The following is a 16569-nucleotide window of genomic DNA, read 5'->3' on the forward strand; positions in this document are numbered from 1 at the left end:
GGAAATCTTCCATGGACAGCCTCTAGAGATTTAGCCTCTGACATGCACTGCTGAAAATTTTAATCAAGACTTAGATTGAAACATAAGTGGTATTTATGAAATTTTCAATTAACACGAAGGCAGGAGGGATTGTTAACATGTTGTTTAACAGAACCAGAATAGAAGAAGGTCTTAACAGGCTAGAGCAATAGATTGATTCTAATGAGATCTCAAAAAGGGGGGAAAAAGTAAAGTTCTTTACTTGGGTTCAAAAACTGAACTTCACAAAAGCATACTAGTAAGTTGTGGCCATATAACAGTTCCTAAGAAAAAATGTTTTTTTTTAATATTTTAAAAGGCTTAATATTATTCAAAAATATGCCATGATAGCTAAAAAGACTATGATCCTCCTACCTTCATTTTCTACTTTTCTCCCAAGCTATCTTTCTTTAGACTTCACCATTATGGCCCAAGAACTTTTTCATCTTGCAAAATCACATCAGACCTAGAATTCATACTTCATCATACTCATACTGCCACCCCCTGTTTGGAGGGTAGCAGAGTATAGAGCTCTCAACTTAAACTGCCACTTAAAGAGGGCACCCAGGGCAGCTATGTCTGCATTTCTCACACAGTTGCACAGCTTTGGATTTCTCCATTGTACCCTTTGGCTGGGTAACTTCCCTCTTGCCTTGCAATCTGTAATAGATGGTAATATTAGGAGATTTATGGTAATAAGACAGAGACACCAGGAAGCCAGCTAAAGGAAAGGCTGGATCTTAAACTCCTCCCCCCACACGACTTCCTGTCCCTTTCTCAACTGATCTAAAGGTTCTTCTCAGGAAAAAAAAAAACAACCATCCAAATAACCATTGATGTTTGTCAGATCAATTAATGCACATGCGCTGTAATTTTCATGAAACAGTAGTAGATACATCTATATTCAACCTGGTGACAGCACCATAGGTGGCATGATAAGTATTTGTTATTGTATCAAAATATAGTTAACATTTCTATATGAAATTAACATGCCTCAAAACTGTCCCAATACTACTTTAAAATGGACTAAAATTTGATGATTTCATAGCTTGAAATTTTCAAAATAAATTTTAACAATTAATTAAATGCACGTTAACAATTCCTCCATATTTGCATGTGAAACTATCATGTCTCCAGGGATTTCTGATTATGTAAAAGTTTAAAATTGTTTTAAGAGCTTTGAAAAATATATTCAATGAAACTTAAAAAAATAAACAATAAACAATAACCTGTATCAATTCTAAGGGTAATGGTTTGGAAAAGAAAAGAAACAGAATGTATCAAGAAAACTTATATGTAAAAAAGTAACGTTTTAAAAAACTACCTAAAGCGAAATGAGTTACAAAGAATAGATATCATGATCCCAACTGTTTTAATATGGTCAGAGCACATATAAAACATCATGTTAAGTTATCAACATCCCGTTTTAGAAGGACAATGAGGCCAAGATGATGAGGAGCCTAGAGACCAGGCCACACAAAGAGCAACTTAAAGAAGCAAGGATGTTTAGACTAGGGAAGAGAAGTCACAGGGGATTTGGAAGACATGATGACTGTGTTCTGCAGGCATTTAAAGAGCTTTCATTGTCAAAAAGGAACTAGGCTCATTTTGGGGGGGGGGGGTGTCCAGAGGGCAGAAATAGAAGCAAGAGATGGAATTTGCTTTGAGAAAGATTTAGACTCAAAGTCAACAAAACTTCTAATAATTAGAATTGTCCAAAAGTGAAAATAATTGCCCCTCTATGCAGTAGCATAGTATTTTTGGAGGTCTTCAAGCAAAACCAATGGGCTAAGTTTTTAAAATTCAAGCTTCCTAATCAGAATTGATCAGGAAAATAACTATCCCTACCTATAATCAGTGGGATTCCATTGTAGAGATCTTCAAGCAGACCAGTTTGGTCAGACCAGTTTTGTAACTTCAAGTGATATCTTGAATCACTCTGAGGAATGTTAATGAATCAGTATTGCTTGAATCAATGCATGGGAGAGGTAGTGTGAAAATAAAGAATTGGCTGATATCTAAGATTCCATGACTTAGGAATGGTTTTTAAGGAACTTCAAGTAGGAAAGGGTCTATTAAATGAGTCATCACTAAGGTGTTTTTAGTTGATAAGTCTTAATGTGTTATTACTCCCAAGAATGTGTTAGTTCATTAAAACAAACAGATGAATCATTAATAGTGAAAGCTGTTGTTAGATGGGTTGAAAGGGAAGCTTGGGATAAGGTAAGACGGAAAGAGGCAGAAGTATATCCTTGGTAAGGGGTGAGGTTTCTCAATACATTATGTAGATGATTGTTTTAAAAAACATTTCTGTGCAGACACAGGTTGGTCCAAAAGATGCCCTAGAGTCCTTGCTAACTGTAATTTTTCTGCAGTGAGGTCTCTGATCTATGACTCTAGGTAAGAGGAATAGGCGCGGGGTCCCTAGTCTCATTTATTGAAAGTATAGTCCAAGAATGCCTTATATATAATCTCATGGCTGTCATAGCCCTGAGGTATGATGGGGAATGCTAGGAAACTATCTTCACTGTACAAAGCCCCTTTGTTTCAGTGAGTGTAGTAATAGATGGTAACTTTATCTTGCTTTTAGATCACTAGATTTCAATAGTATTTCTTGTGGCCCTAATATTCATCCCTAAGGTCAGGGCTCATAGGTGAAAGAACTTCATTGGAAGTGACTGTCACCATCTTGGGGCAAAAAAAGACTTTTTTTCTAATAAAAGCCAGACCATTGTTACTGATGGCTCCTGAGTCACAATATAATATCACTCTGGATTTGAGGACCTGAAACTGTGCCCCGTGGCTTTCAATAAATTTTCTCTGCAGTGTCCATTATATATAAAAGAAAATATAATTTAAAGTTCATTATGCATATTCCTAAAATAAATAATAGATTACTTAGTTTTGACAGAAAATATAATTCTTCACAAAATATTCCCTATACATCCATGACTAATGTCTCATAATCTCTAAGAATACATATGACCCAGGTTGGGAACTTGTGATTAAAACATACTCCCTCCCATTATAATGATAAGAATAAGGATAGAACTTATATAGCAATTTAAAGTTAGCAAAGTACTTTACATAAGTTGCCTCATTTGAGCCACATAGTAACTATGTCATGTAGATGCTATTATACTTCTCACTTTATAGATGAGAAAATTGAGGCAAGGAAGCTTAAGTGTGTGGGTTCTAAAATTAATAATCAATAACTAAATATTATATTTAAAAAGTTTTATTAATAATAACTAATGCAAAAGAACTGTCTGACTTCAGCCTGGTCACAGGTCCAAAAGAAGATGAGGGAGGAGTTAGAGCCACTTAAATACATCACACAAAACGTGGGGATGCAAGAAAAGGCAATTTTGGGAGATACTAAGGGGACTTCTGGGGGATGAAGTCCAAAGGCTCAAAATCTCCATTTATATATATCTCCCCCCACAACCCCCTAATCCTATTGGGAAACCAGTTTCCCCAAAAGGATCATGAAAACAAAATCAAGTTAAAAATTGCAGGGGGCAGCTGGGTAGCTCAGTGGATTGAGAGCCAGGCCTAGAGACGGCAGGTCCTAGGTTCAAATCTGGTCTCAGCCACTTCCCAGCTGTGTGACTCTGGGCAAGTCACTTGACCCCCATTGCCTAGCCCTTACCATTCTTCTGCCTTGGAGCCAATACACAGTATTGACTCCAAGACAGAAGGTAAGGGTTTTTAAAAAAATTGCAATAATTTGAGGATAAAAGGAAAAGAGAACAAAACCAATGATTACTATGTTGGCAAAAAGCCCTTTGGCATAAGAGTATACATTCAAAACAAAAGCATTTACCCCCCCCCATTCACAATAGTCCAGTTAATTATAATAGCAAGCAAACCCACTTTCATATTAAACATAAGTTGTTGTATGACATAAAAAAAAACTATGAACTGATGGATATTTGTAACAATTTTTACAGATGTAGCATATCTTTCAACCTTGGCAAACATATTTTTAAACAAAGTAAAACTTGTTTGGGTCCAGAACATCATCAAGAAATCTAGATTGTTCTGCTGGAAGAAAAATGAAGAGTTTTGCAGGAGCTCTTTTTTCTAGCTTCCCAATTCATAGAAACACCTTAGTAGGAACATTTCTTTATTTCTCTACCTTTAATACAACATTCTTTATAATATAAATATAAAATATCATCCATTCAGAAACCACTAGTTATATAAAATTATTTCTGAACATCCCTATAAAATTACAAGTAAATTCTTAACTTATTAAATTCTCCAAAGGTTGCACACAATTTAACCAGTTTTGTTGAAATCCATCCATCATCATCTATGTGACAATTAACAAAGGCAACATGTGATCTTCAATGGATCTAGTGACAAGGATTTTAGGCAAGATGTTCATGGGCTTATACAGTGATATTTTGTTCTTCATCAGAGGTAAAGTTACAAATTAAAGATCAATAAAGGCAAAACATAGTAGCTTAAAATGATTCAGTATTACAGGATGGTATTGACTTGATTAAAACAGATAAACTTTAAAAAATTAAAACATAAAGCAATCAGTAAATACAATAACATAAACCAATGAGAAGGTGCAGACAGGCAGTGCAGTCAAAATCCTTTTCACCAATCCCAATAGACTTGTTCACTATTATGGGAGGAGAATAAGCTCAAAATAATTAGCAAGAAACTTCCAAATCTCTTTTAAAGTTTTCTTTCCCTCCCCCCACATTTATTACCCATTTAGATTTCATTTGTCAGCACTCTGAATTTCCTCATAGAAGCACCTGAAAGAATCTGCACTCTGCATGTTGAGAGCAGTTAGGACTTTTAGAACTTTGTCAAAATATTTCAGGTTGGTTTGTAGCATAAGCAGCCTAGCTTGTGGCATATTCTTGAGGAGAAGGAAATAAAGTGGGAAATCTCCAATGAAAATAAAAAAGTCCCAGGAAAAAAAATTAAGCAGATCCAAACTGCACTTTTTAGCTCTATCAAATCAAGCTGTTGTTTCAGAGTTTCAAGCATGCTTTGCAATAGCATTTTTCCTAAAAGATGCTGAATGGGGTTTGTTTAAAGAGTAAACAGAAAGAACCAAAACTTTGAGGGAAAACAATAGAGCATTTGCATATGAGAGAAAAATATATTTCTCCTTGAAGTTTTGGGTCTAGAAAAAGAATGAAAAAAAAAAAAACAGACATATTCTCCAAAACTGACTTTAAATCTGCTGATTTAGAACTAACTGCTTACTACGTGAGAGGTGAAAGGTAAAAGGTGAAAAACCTTTAGTAACAGCTTTCTAAACTAGGAGTCCAGGATTAAATATATATATATATAAAAAAAAAAACCTGCTTAAAATGAGAAGGTGTGGGGTTCTTTTCTCCATGCTGAAAAATGGCTATGGCAGGCTAGAAACACACAGGTGGAGTGTGGAAAGGGATTGGGGGGGGAAAGATTTTTATACATCACCCTCTGTGAAAAAAAAAATGGCTAGGATTGGCAGGCTCTTGTGGCGGGTCTAGTCTTGGCAAGAGAAGGCTCCAAGCTGGGTGGAGAGTGGTGAGGAATGCTGGCCAAGCAGATGGACAGGAGAAACAGCAGGCAGCTGCAGGCAGTAGGGCAAGGCAAGAGCTCAGGCACAACTTGCCACTGGACCCTCGTAGTGGGCAATGACTAGGCAAACTTACTATCTTTACTGTAAGGCTACCTGCTCAAAAATTTTGTTGAGAATTCATAATCGTTTCATGGTAAGCCAAAATGTGGGTTTTGCAATTAATAATCAATAACTAAATATTATATTTTATAAAGTTTTATTAATAATAACTGAAGCAAAAAAACTACTGCCTGACTTCAGTCTGGTTGCAGGTCCAAAAGAGGATGAGGGAGGAGTTACAGCCACTTAAATACAATCATGCAAAACGTGGGGACTCAGGAAAATGGAATTTTGGGAAATACTAAGGGACTTTTTGGGGATGAAGTCCAAAGGCTCAAAATCTTCATTTATACAAGTGACTTGACCAGGATCATAAGGATCTGAGTTTGAATTTGAACCTGGGTCTTCCAGATTCCATTATTTATCTTCTGGCATCATGTTCTTCCATTTCCTATTTCATTAACGATTTCCCACCTCTCGTGTTTACATTTCCTCCCCAAATGGCAGCCAGTAGCACATGATATGCATCCCTACTGTACCCCCACACATGCTTGCTTTACCAAGGCAATTTCTAAGGCTTTGAACCTTTGCTTTGTTTTACCCCTGGACTAATCAAAATCAGACTAATATTTGTCTTGATCTGTAGGGAGATGGTCAGACTCAAAGAAAGGTGATTTAACCTAGAGATGTGTACAAGAGTCTGTATGGTGAATGAAATAGAAACCAAAAGAAATGCTAATCATTTGAGGTTACTAGGGATGTCCAAGCTGAAGACTTAGGGTAGAGGAGACTTAATTGGTAGAGTAATAGGTAAAAGTTGAAAGAGGCATTTTCCTGTATCTATAAAGAAAAGCTTCTTAACAATTAGAGCTATCTCAAAGCAAAATATCTGCCTTGCTAGGTAATGAGCTCACAATCACTGAAGGTTTTTCAGTGGACGTGGTGAACACTTCTTTTGGGAGCTGGAAGGGTATCACCAAGGTCATCTGATCCAACGTTCTTGTTTTATAGATGAACAAACTGAGCCCCAGGGCAGTTTGGTGACTGTTCAGGGATGTTGTAAAAGTGATGAGGTCCTTTCCAAATCTGGTAATCTATGATTTATGAGCGATCTTATCGCGCTTCAAGTTGGAAAAGATCTAAAAGAATTCATGCCAATGTGTTAGTTCATAAGAGAATACCTTGTATTTCTTGGGCACACTTGTTTACATCTTAAAATGGGACACAAAAGAATGAATTTTTCATTCTGCAAGTAAAGAGATGGAACAAGGGGAAGTAGTAGAAAGGGTTTTTTGAGGATTTTTTTTATAAAGTAACAGTTTATAAATACCTTCCTAGATCAAGCTTTTCCAATAGATCTAAAAAAAATCAAAATGAAAAACTAAATATTTCAAGAAAAGATTAGTGTTCTTCATCTTCTATACAAAATAAATAATATTTATTTTTAATCATTTTTAAAATCAAAGGTGATTTTTATTTACTTATTTTAAAAACTCTTACCTTTTGTCTAGGCATCAGTTCCAAAGCAGAAGAATGTAAGGGTTAGGCAATAAGAATTAAGTGACTTACCCACATTCACACAACTTAAGAAATATCTGAGACCACATTTAAAGTCAAGACCTCTCATCTCCAGGCCTGGTTGTCAATCCACTGAGCTACCCTGCTTCCGCTAAGTGGCGATTGATATAAGTGATTAGTTCATTAAAAACAATGACAACAACACTGTCACAATACTTAAGAATTAATAAAAATATAACGCAGCATTAGCAACACTAAGTACAACATTCACAAACACTGTGAAAAATCTTTCTATCACCAAGATTATATAGGGAGTATCTGAATTTCTTTTGTGAAGGGTTGCACTGGATAGGACTCTACAACCAGCTTTGCAATGTCTTCTTGAAGGCTCTAAAACTGGAGAAATGCAATGTGCTGCTACTTCTTCAGACATTTATTCCATTATGTATTTTGAGAATACATTTTTAAGTCTCATTTTTCATCTCTTCATATTGTCTTTTCTTCACAGTAAGACTCCTGTATAGAGGAGTAACTCGAAACATTTGACATCTGGGTTTTATTACAATTTAATATTAGGGGAGGCTAATAAGTCTGGAAATTGGAGTTTACTATCCATCCAGGCTTAAATATTAGGAAAATTAGTACTGAAGCTTCCTCTATTGCCAACTATTTTTGCTTTTTTCCATGCTATCTCCATTCATGTAAACACTCAAGGAAAATGATATTATATAGCAGACCCAAAGAGAATAGTCTTCCTTGTGAAATCCCTAATTTTAAAAATATTTCACTAATTGGGTAAAGTAGCCATGTGGATAATATCAAAGAATAGGTGATCTAACTATGATTTCTATCACTTTTATAGTCATTTTAGAAGCTGATTTATTAAACTAATTGTGTTTTGCTTAAGACAATATTTGAATTTGGGTAATTTTATAAGTAGATCTTTAATAAGGAGACATACCCCAAGATTTAATGAAAGTCATAACTCTAACCATAGGGACAGCTGGGTAGCAAAGCAGATAGAACGCCTGATCTGGACTCAGGAAATATCCAAGTTCAAAAACAACATAAACAAGATACTTAAAACTGCTTACCTCTATTTCCTCAACTATAAAACGAGCTAGAGAAGGGAATGGCCAACTGCTCTACTAGCTTTGCTAAGAAAACCCAAATGGGGTCCCAAAGAGTCAGACAGGACTGAAATGGCTGACCACCAACAGCAGCAACTGGAACTATGTTCTGAATTTTCTCTGCTAGTTACAACTTTGACTATCCTGTCTTGTTATCCCCACAAATTACATATTTTATCACTTTCAAGTATCGGTAGGAAACAGCATGGTAAGGTAGAAAGAATACTGGCTCTAGAGTCAGAGACCTGGGGCTTCTAGGATCATGGATGCTGAGCTGGAAGGGACCTCTGAGAATATCTGATCCAATCCTTTCGTGTTATAGAGGGGGAATGTTATATGGAGATCCTAAAGCCTACGGATGTCCAATAACTTGGCCAAAGTTAGAGGCGCAGAGAGGAGAGGTCTATGCCTGGGATCTGGAAAGACTTGAGTTTAAATTCGGACTCAGATGCATATTAGTTCTGTGACTGTGGGCAAATTTTTAATCTCTGTCTCTAGTCCCTTATCTCTTAAAAAGAGGAATAATAATAACACTTTCCTCTAAGGGTTGCCAAGAGGATCAAATGAGATAAAACTGGAAATATTACGTAAATTCTAGCTAGGATAACTATAAGAACAAGCATTATTTTATTACTACTTGGTTAACAAGCATCAGAAGTAGGGTTGGAACTGTCTGACTTAACAGACAAGTGCTCCTTCCACTGATCTTACTGAGGAATATTATGAATGTTGGCAAATCAGTTAACCTTTTATAGCTTTAATTACTTCATCTGTAAAAGAAGGGAGTTGGACTAAATGATTTCCAAAGTCCTTCCTAGCTTTAGATCTATGCACCTGTTTAATTTTGTAGGTCCAAAGGCTCCACTCCTCTGCCATAGAAGATTGTCTTTGTGAGTTGCTACAGCCAAAAAAGAAAATCAATCACTGCAGTCAATCTGATGATGATTTTCTTGAACTTAATGAGGCTGGCTAGAATCTACCGTTGGGCCTTGTACTTGGAAGAACTTTGCATGTCTTCTGCTTTTACCCTCAAAGAACTCAGAGTCACTTTCATCCCGTCATCAAACATCAGATGTGGATGTTGGTCTTTTTGTCTCCAAAAGTTGTACTTTTCATGCAATGTGTTTGTTAACTAAGTTGAACACACACTCATTTTTTTTTTTAGTTTATTTAAGGAAAGGCCATTTTATTCTCATACTTTCTAGTGTTTTCAATAGCAATGAGTGTTGTATTTTGTCAAAGGCTTTTTCTGCATCTATTGAGATAATCATGTGATTTTTGTCGCTTTGCTTGTTAATATGGTAAATTATGTGGATGGTTTTCCTAATATGGAATCATCTTTGCATTTCTGGTATAAATCCCACTGGTCATAGTGAATAATTCTTGGGATAACATTCTGGAGTTTTTTTGCTAGTATTCTATTTAAGATTTTTGCATCTATATTCATTAAGGAGATTGGTCTACAGTTTTCTTTCTCTGTTTTTGACCTGCCTGGCTTTGGAATCAGTACCATATTTATGTCATAAAAGGAATTTGGTAGAACTCCCTCTTTGCTTATTATGTTGAATAGTTTGTATAATATTGGGATTAGTTGTTCTTTGAATGTTTGATAGAATCCATTTGTGAATCCATCTGGGCCTGAGGATTTTTTCTTAGGGAGTTCTTTGATGGCTTGATCAATGTCTTGTTCTGAGATGAGATTATTTAAGTGTTCTATTTCCTCTTTTGTTATTCTATTTTGGTTTATTTAAGATTCAAAATGGCATAGCAAATAGTACACTGGCCTTATTCCCAGAAAGACTTGAGTTCAGGTCATACTACTGACATGTGCATGCTAATCATATTCCCATATTGTTCATTGATCTGAGAAACTCTAAGGCCATAAATTGTGATAAAAATACTGGATATGCATAGAGGGACTTTCTGTACCCAGAAGTTCCTTATACCAGTGAAATATCAATTCTTCAAAATAATTTCATAGAGGGAATCAAAAGTAACCCAGACAAATGAGAATTCAAACCTCAATGTTGTTGTTAAGTCATTTTTTAGTTGTGTCCAATTCTTTGTGACTCCTTTTGGGGTTTTTTGGGCAAAGATGCTAGAATAGTTTACCATTTCCTTCTCCAGTTCATTTTACAGATGAGTAACCTGAGGCATACTTGACTTGCCCAGGGTTACAAAGCTCATAAGTGTCTGAGGCCAGATTTAAACTTGGGAATATGAAGACCTCCTGACTCCAGGTCTCTCCCTCTCTCTATCCAGGGCTTTGTTTTGTTCTGACCATAGCGCAAAGAATGGTGGGAGCCCCTAGCTCCTCCCTATCCATTAGGCCACCCAAAAGTGTGGAAATCTATGAAATACAGATAGAGATCCAGTTTGAGGGCCACATCCCCAGGGTCTTTACCAGTCTTGGAGCTTATAGCCTATCTCTTGTAGGTACTATAACCTTTCCTCAGGGACTATCCCTTCCTTCATCCTCTTACTCCAACCTCTATCCTTAAATCCACCTCACTTAATCATTATTTTTTTTTCTAATTTGTAAATCTGGAAATACCAGACAATATTTGTGTCTCAATTTAAAGAAATCTAGAATCACTGGACAAGTTTGGACTCAATTTCAGTTAAATTACTGATCTCACCAATGAAGATCCTGATCAGAATGCTTGCTATGCTAAGCAGGATAGACAAAAAAAGTTCCATCTTTTGTTTTGACTATTCAGGGAGGCCTAAATAATGGTGGGAGCACCTGGGTGGCACAGTGGATAGAATGCCTGTCCTGGAGTCAGGATGACTCATCTTGGTGAATACAAATTTGGCCTCAGACACTTACTAGCTGTGTGATCCTAAGCAAGTCACTTAACCCTGTTTGCCTCAGTTTCCTCATCTGTCAAATGAGCCAGAGAAGGAAATGGCAAACCATTCCAGCATCTCTGCCAAGAAAACCCCAAATGGGACCAGGAAGACTTGGACATGAGAGAAGATTGAAAAACAACAAATAATGGTGAGACAGTGAGTGCATGCTACAGGGTCATTCTCGGAGTCAGGAAGGGCCGTCTCTGATATATACCATCTGTATGACTCTGTGTGACACCTATCCTCTTTGGCAGCAAAGTTGGCCAAGTAAATAGAGAGCTGGACCTGGAGTCAGGAATACAAGTTCAAATCTGGCCTTAGACACTTTCTACCTCTGTGACTGTGGGTAAGTCACCTCCCAGGGCTGACCTGAAGATCTAATGAGATAATATTTGGAAGACACTTAGTACAATGCCTGGCATTATCAATAACTGTTTACTGTCTTCCTTTCCTCCTTAGGCGATTTTCTAAGAATCTGCATGAATGGAAGGAATATCCATCCCACTCTGAAGAAATCTCAGGACTAGATCCCTTCTTTTCCATAAAATAATTGTAAGATCCAGAATCAGAAGACTTCTAAACTGAAAGAAGACAACATATCTCTATTGACATTTTCTTTATCTCCTTTTATGAGATATTTTTCTCATTTGATCTTCTATCTTGCAGCCCTTAAACAATGTTGAAGGAGGAATGAGAATTGCTATGGTTATTACTGTAGTTTATGTCTCCAGAATTTATTTGCAATATTTGTTTAGTGGACTGAATCTTTTCTTAATTAAAGTAAAGCGGAGAGCTCCTCCAGAAATGTTAGTGGAATGTTCTATTGGTTCTTGATGGCACTGCTGTGGAATAAGAGCTTTGAAAGCTGACAAAGTCCCAACTATTGCCCTAGTCAAAGGCTGTGCCTACTGTCTTCAGATAAAACACTCACAATTCAATAATATATTGGTCACAAGGTCATGGATTTTTTTCCTATGTCAATGTAAGTAAAATACAAATAAACAAAAATGGTCCTCACTTCCATAAGGCTTTCTTCTCCTTCTTCAGTAAGTATGACAATAAGTAGTATAAATGGACGAGAGTGTATGACCAGCAATGGCATGCACACAAGTGATTGTACAAAAGACATTATCAATGACATGTATGATGGGCAAAGGAGATCTACCATACATGTAATGAGTGGGCATGATAAATACACAAAGTATTACATTTTAATCCATAGAACAGTCAAAGACACAGAGAAAGGCAGCTAGCAAGTAGGATAAATATCATATTGATAATTCACAGAAGGATATAGACATTTGTACCATTGGAGGGAAGTTCCTTTGACAAAAGAAATCAAAAGATTCATTTAAAGGGGGGCAGCTGGTTGGCTCAGTGGATAGAACCAGGCATGGAGATGGGAGGTCCTGGGTTCAAACATGACCTGGGCAAGTAGCCAAATGACCATTCCTTAGCCCTTACTGTTTTTCCCTTTTAGAATCAACATATTGATTCTAAGAAAGTCAGAATTTAAAAAAAAAAAAAGATTCATTTAAATATCAAAATCAAAAAATGAGCAAGCACTATTCAGGTGCCTTTTATATTTCTGGAACTGTTTTAGGACCAGGGGATAGAAAAGACAAAAATGAAATATCCCAAAATATGGGCCAAGGAACAGAACTAATTTGTACAAATTGATATTGACATTTTTTTTTTGCTGTCCTTGCATAGCATAATTACAACTTTTCTGTCTTTTTTTTTTTACTGTAATACAAACCTTGTAGCCTCTTTAAATAACTGAATTTTAAGTAGCTGAGAAAAATGATGTCATTATGTAGGTTTCATAAATTGTATGCTTTTGAAAAGTTGTATTTTTTGGTCAAATTAAAAAATATCAAGATTATTCCTTTTTTTTTTTTAATCTTTAACTTATGTTTTAGTACCAATTCTAAGGCAGAAGAGCAGTAAGAGCTAGGCAGTCAAGGTTAAGTGACTCGTCTAGGGTCACACAGCTAAAATGTGTCTGAGGCCACTTTGAAACCCAAGACCTCCCAACTCTAGGCCTAGCTCTCTATCCACTGAACTGCCTATCTGCCACTCACTATTACTTTTAATTACTGCTTTCAAACTTTTTGTTTTTATGAATGTTTCATTAAGTGAAAAATATGAAGTTATATAGGCCACATTTTAAAATAATTTAAAATTTTCATTTTTGCTGATATATTTTATAAGATGATTTCTTTCATCCTCTTTAGCTTTAAAATTATGTTTTCATTTCTTATTCCATTTTAAAACAATGATTTTGCATTTGATTTTTCAAGGGGAAATAGAAAACAAGTTATTTTATGGCTGTAAGAAGTTTTATTAAAAGTTTGAATATATATTTAATTATATTTTTATTTTTTCCAGATTACATGTTGATATAATTTTAATATTTATTTTCTTACATTTTGCAAACAATTTTCTCTTCCTTCTTCCCATTCCCCCTTCTCCAAGAAGGCAGTCAATATGATAGAGGTTGCACATGTGTTATCAAATAATGCATGTTTCCATCTTTATTTTGTGAAAGATGACACATATTGCTTACACTAGAGAAAAATTCATGGAAGAAATAAAGAGAAGAATGGTATGCTTCAAATCTGCAGGAGAATTCCATCTGTTCCTGCTATGGTGATAGATATCTTTTTTTGTCAAAGTCCTTTTCAAGTTGTCCTGGAGCCTTGCCTCGTTGATATAGTTAAGTCATTCACAGTTGATCATCACACATTATGGTTATTACAGGAGCCTTCGTATTTTGAAAAATTATTGCCAATATGGTGTACTGAGTTGGAACATCAAATTGTTGGGCAAATGAATTCCAGTGGTGTTTATTCAGTAGTGCCAATTATTAGTCAGGTACTGTGCTAGTGGTTGGGAATGCAGAAATGGAAACAACACAGTCCCTGCTCTGGAGGACCTTATAGCACAGGAGTGGGGGGCTCTACTTAAAGAGATAAGTATAATACAAAGCTGAGTGTGATGGGGGCAAAGAAGAATGCTGGGCAGTGGTCTAAGAAAGAAAAAAAATGTGACATGGTGGCATCTGAGTTTGGCCTTAGTCAATCAATCAATCATCAAACATTTATGAAGCACTTTATGTGTGTGAGGCAATTTTGCTAATGGTCTCTCTTTAAAGGAAGCCAAGTTTGAATGGACAATGAATGAGAAGAGATTGCATTCCAGGTATGGGTGATCACCTTGCCAATGGGAAGAAAGGAGCAGAGATAAGGAATAGTGGGTCATTCAGTTTAGTTTGAATACTGTCTGGGGAGGAATAATTTGAAATGACATTGGAGAGATAAATTGGTGGCCAAGTATGAAGAGCTTTAAATGCTGGGTAAGAAATCACTGAAGATTTTTTGAACACAATATAGTCAAACTTGTGCTTTAGTAGATGATGTTATGTAATAATAGCAAATATTTTTGCAGCACTTAAAAATATTATCTCAATGAGTGTGATACCATTGTGACAAATAGAATTGGGATTCTGGGCACTTTGATTTTCTTGTTTGTGCAGCTAAGTTTCTGTGGATAAGATATTCCTCCTGTCCTGGCCTCCTTAAGCTTCTGGTTAATGAATTTGGCCCAAATTATGCCTTTTAAAAATATTTAGTTAGTTTTTTGTTTGTATCATTAAAGTATTCAGTTAACTCCTCCCTCTGATCTTCCACTGGAGAAAGAACTGGAAATTGAACCGATTATTCCTTTACAACTATAAAATTTTGTGACTTAATAGTTACAGACGCATTCACAGCTTGGGGTGACATTGGTGGTTTTTGCTTGGAATCTGGAGGTAAGTAACCTAAGGAAATTATTTACAAATGACCATTTCCCTTTTGTTCTCATTCACTTTGAATTTGCAATTGCCATACATATTATGAATTAAAGAGCTGGAAAAGGAAATCCAGAAGTCATTTAGTCCAGTTCCTCCTGCTGCCTGCTTGACTAACATTGTGGTTATTGTGTTAATTATTATTTTCCATTAACTAAGAGATTTATGTATATGCATCAATGTCTTTATTTGAATGGATGTTAAACCAGAATATGGTAATGTCCCATGGAAGGAATTTGAATGCATGCAGATCAAAAGCTCATTTGGGCAATATATGCATGGGCTGCTCTGTCTCCAGACTGTTGAGTACACAAGCATACATAACCGCCCTCTTTTTTTTCTTCTTTTTTTACTCTCTCCTTTGCAAATCGAAACAGGCTGGACAAGTTCATGTGACGCATATGACGTCAGCCTCCATTCGGTCTCGTGATAGACAGACAACCGTCCCTACTCTACCCTGCCCCTCCCCTCTGCCACAAATACAGTCTGATCTCGCGAGAAACCTGGTGCTCCGCACCAGACCTTCCCTGGGGGACCTGGAGTTACCCTGGAGGAAGGGCTAGGTGCGGCTGAGAGCGGGGCTGCGCGTGAATTCTTTGTTCGCACTCATGCTGAAGCCGGGGGGGTTTGGATGCATGCATAAATTCAGAGATTCGGGGTGGGAAGCTGCGGCGGCGGCGGAGGCGGAGACGGAGGAGGCGAGGACAGACACTATGTCTGCATCTTCACCTTTAAGAGTGGCTGACGGAGCTGGGAGGTTGGCATCCCGCGAGCTTGTGGAACGCGGGAGAACAGCATTCTGGCTGGGGTGTGGGAGCGGCGTGCTTCGCGCTGCATCCCAGCTGTTGCTGCCGCCGCCGCGAGTACTCGTGGAGCTGCTTCCGAACACACTACCGCCCTGGGCTGGCACTGAGGGGCAAAGTTGGGATGCGGACGCGCCCCTCTCAGCCGGGTCGGCACCCAAGCACTTGTGTAGATAGATGAACCCATAACCCCTACCCCCAACCTGGTCCCCACCTTCTTTCCTCCATCCCAGGGGAGGTCCTGCGGGAAAACTGACCATGCTATGGGCCAGACTGAATGTGCACGGAAAAAGAGAGGAGAGTGACAGGCCCGTAGGCCACGCTGCATCCCGGGGAGCCTGGTTCAGGTGGTCCGTTCTGGCCGCGAGGGGCGTTTTAAAGGCCCAGAGGCCAGTCTGTGGATTAATTTCTTTCGGCTTAGCCCAAATGATCCACACCCCCTCCTGGGACTGACCGAGGGAGAGGGAGTAGACCCGACTTTTGTTGGCCTGCCCTCTTACCCCTGCCTTCCCCTCCAGGGATTTTGTTTGCCGAGTCCATATCCCTGGTACCCTTTCTCCTCCTCCGCCTGTGTGGGTCTGTGTGTCTGTCGTCTCGAACTTGTTTGCGGAGACCCTGTTCCGGTTACCTCTCTTCATCCTCCCCAGACCCCTTAACATTGTGTGACCCCCGTTTTCTCGGAGCTTTTTGCAGAGACCCTGCCTTGGGTACCCCTCCTTCGTAGCACTCTTTGTGGGTACACACTCATTGCGT

This window comes from Monodelphis domestica, chromosome 6 (genome assembly GCF_027887165.1).
Source record: "Monodelphis domestica isolate mMonDom1 chromosome 6, mMonDom1.pri, whole genome shotgun sequence".
NCBI classification, from domain to species: domain Eukaryota; kingdom Metazoa; phylum Chordata; class Mammalia; order Didelphimorphia; family Didelphidae; genus Monodelphis; species Monodelphis domestica.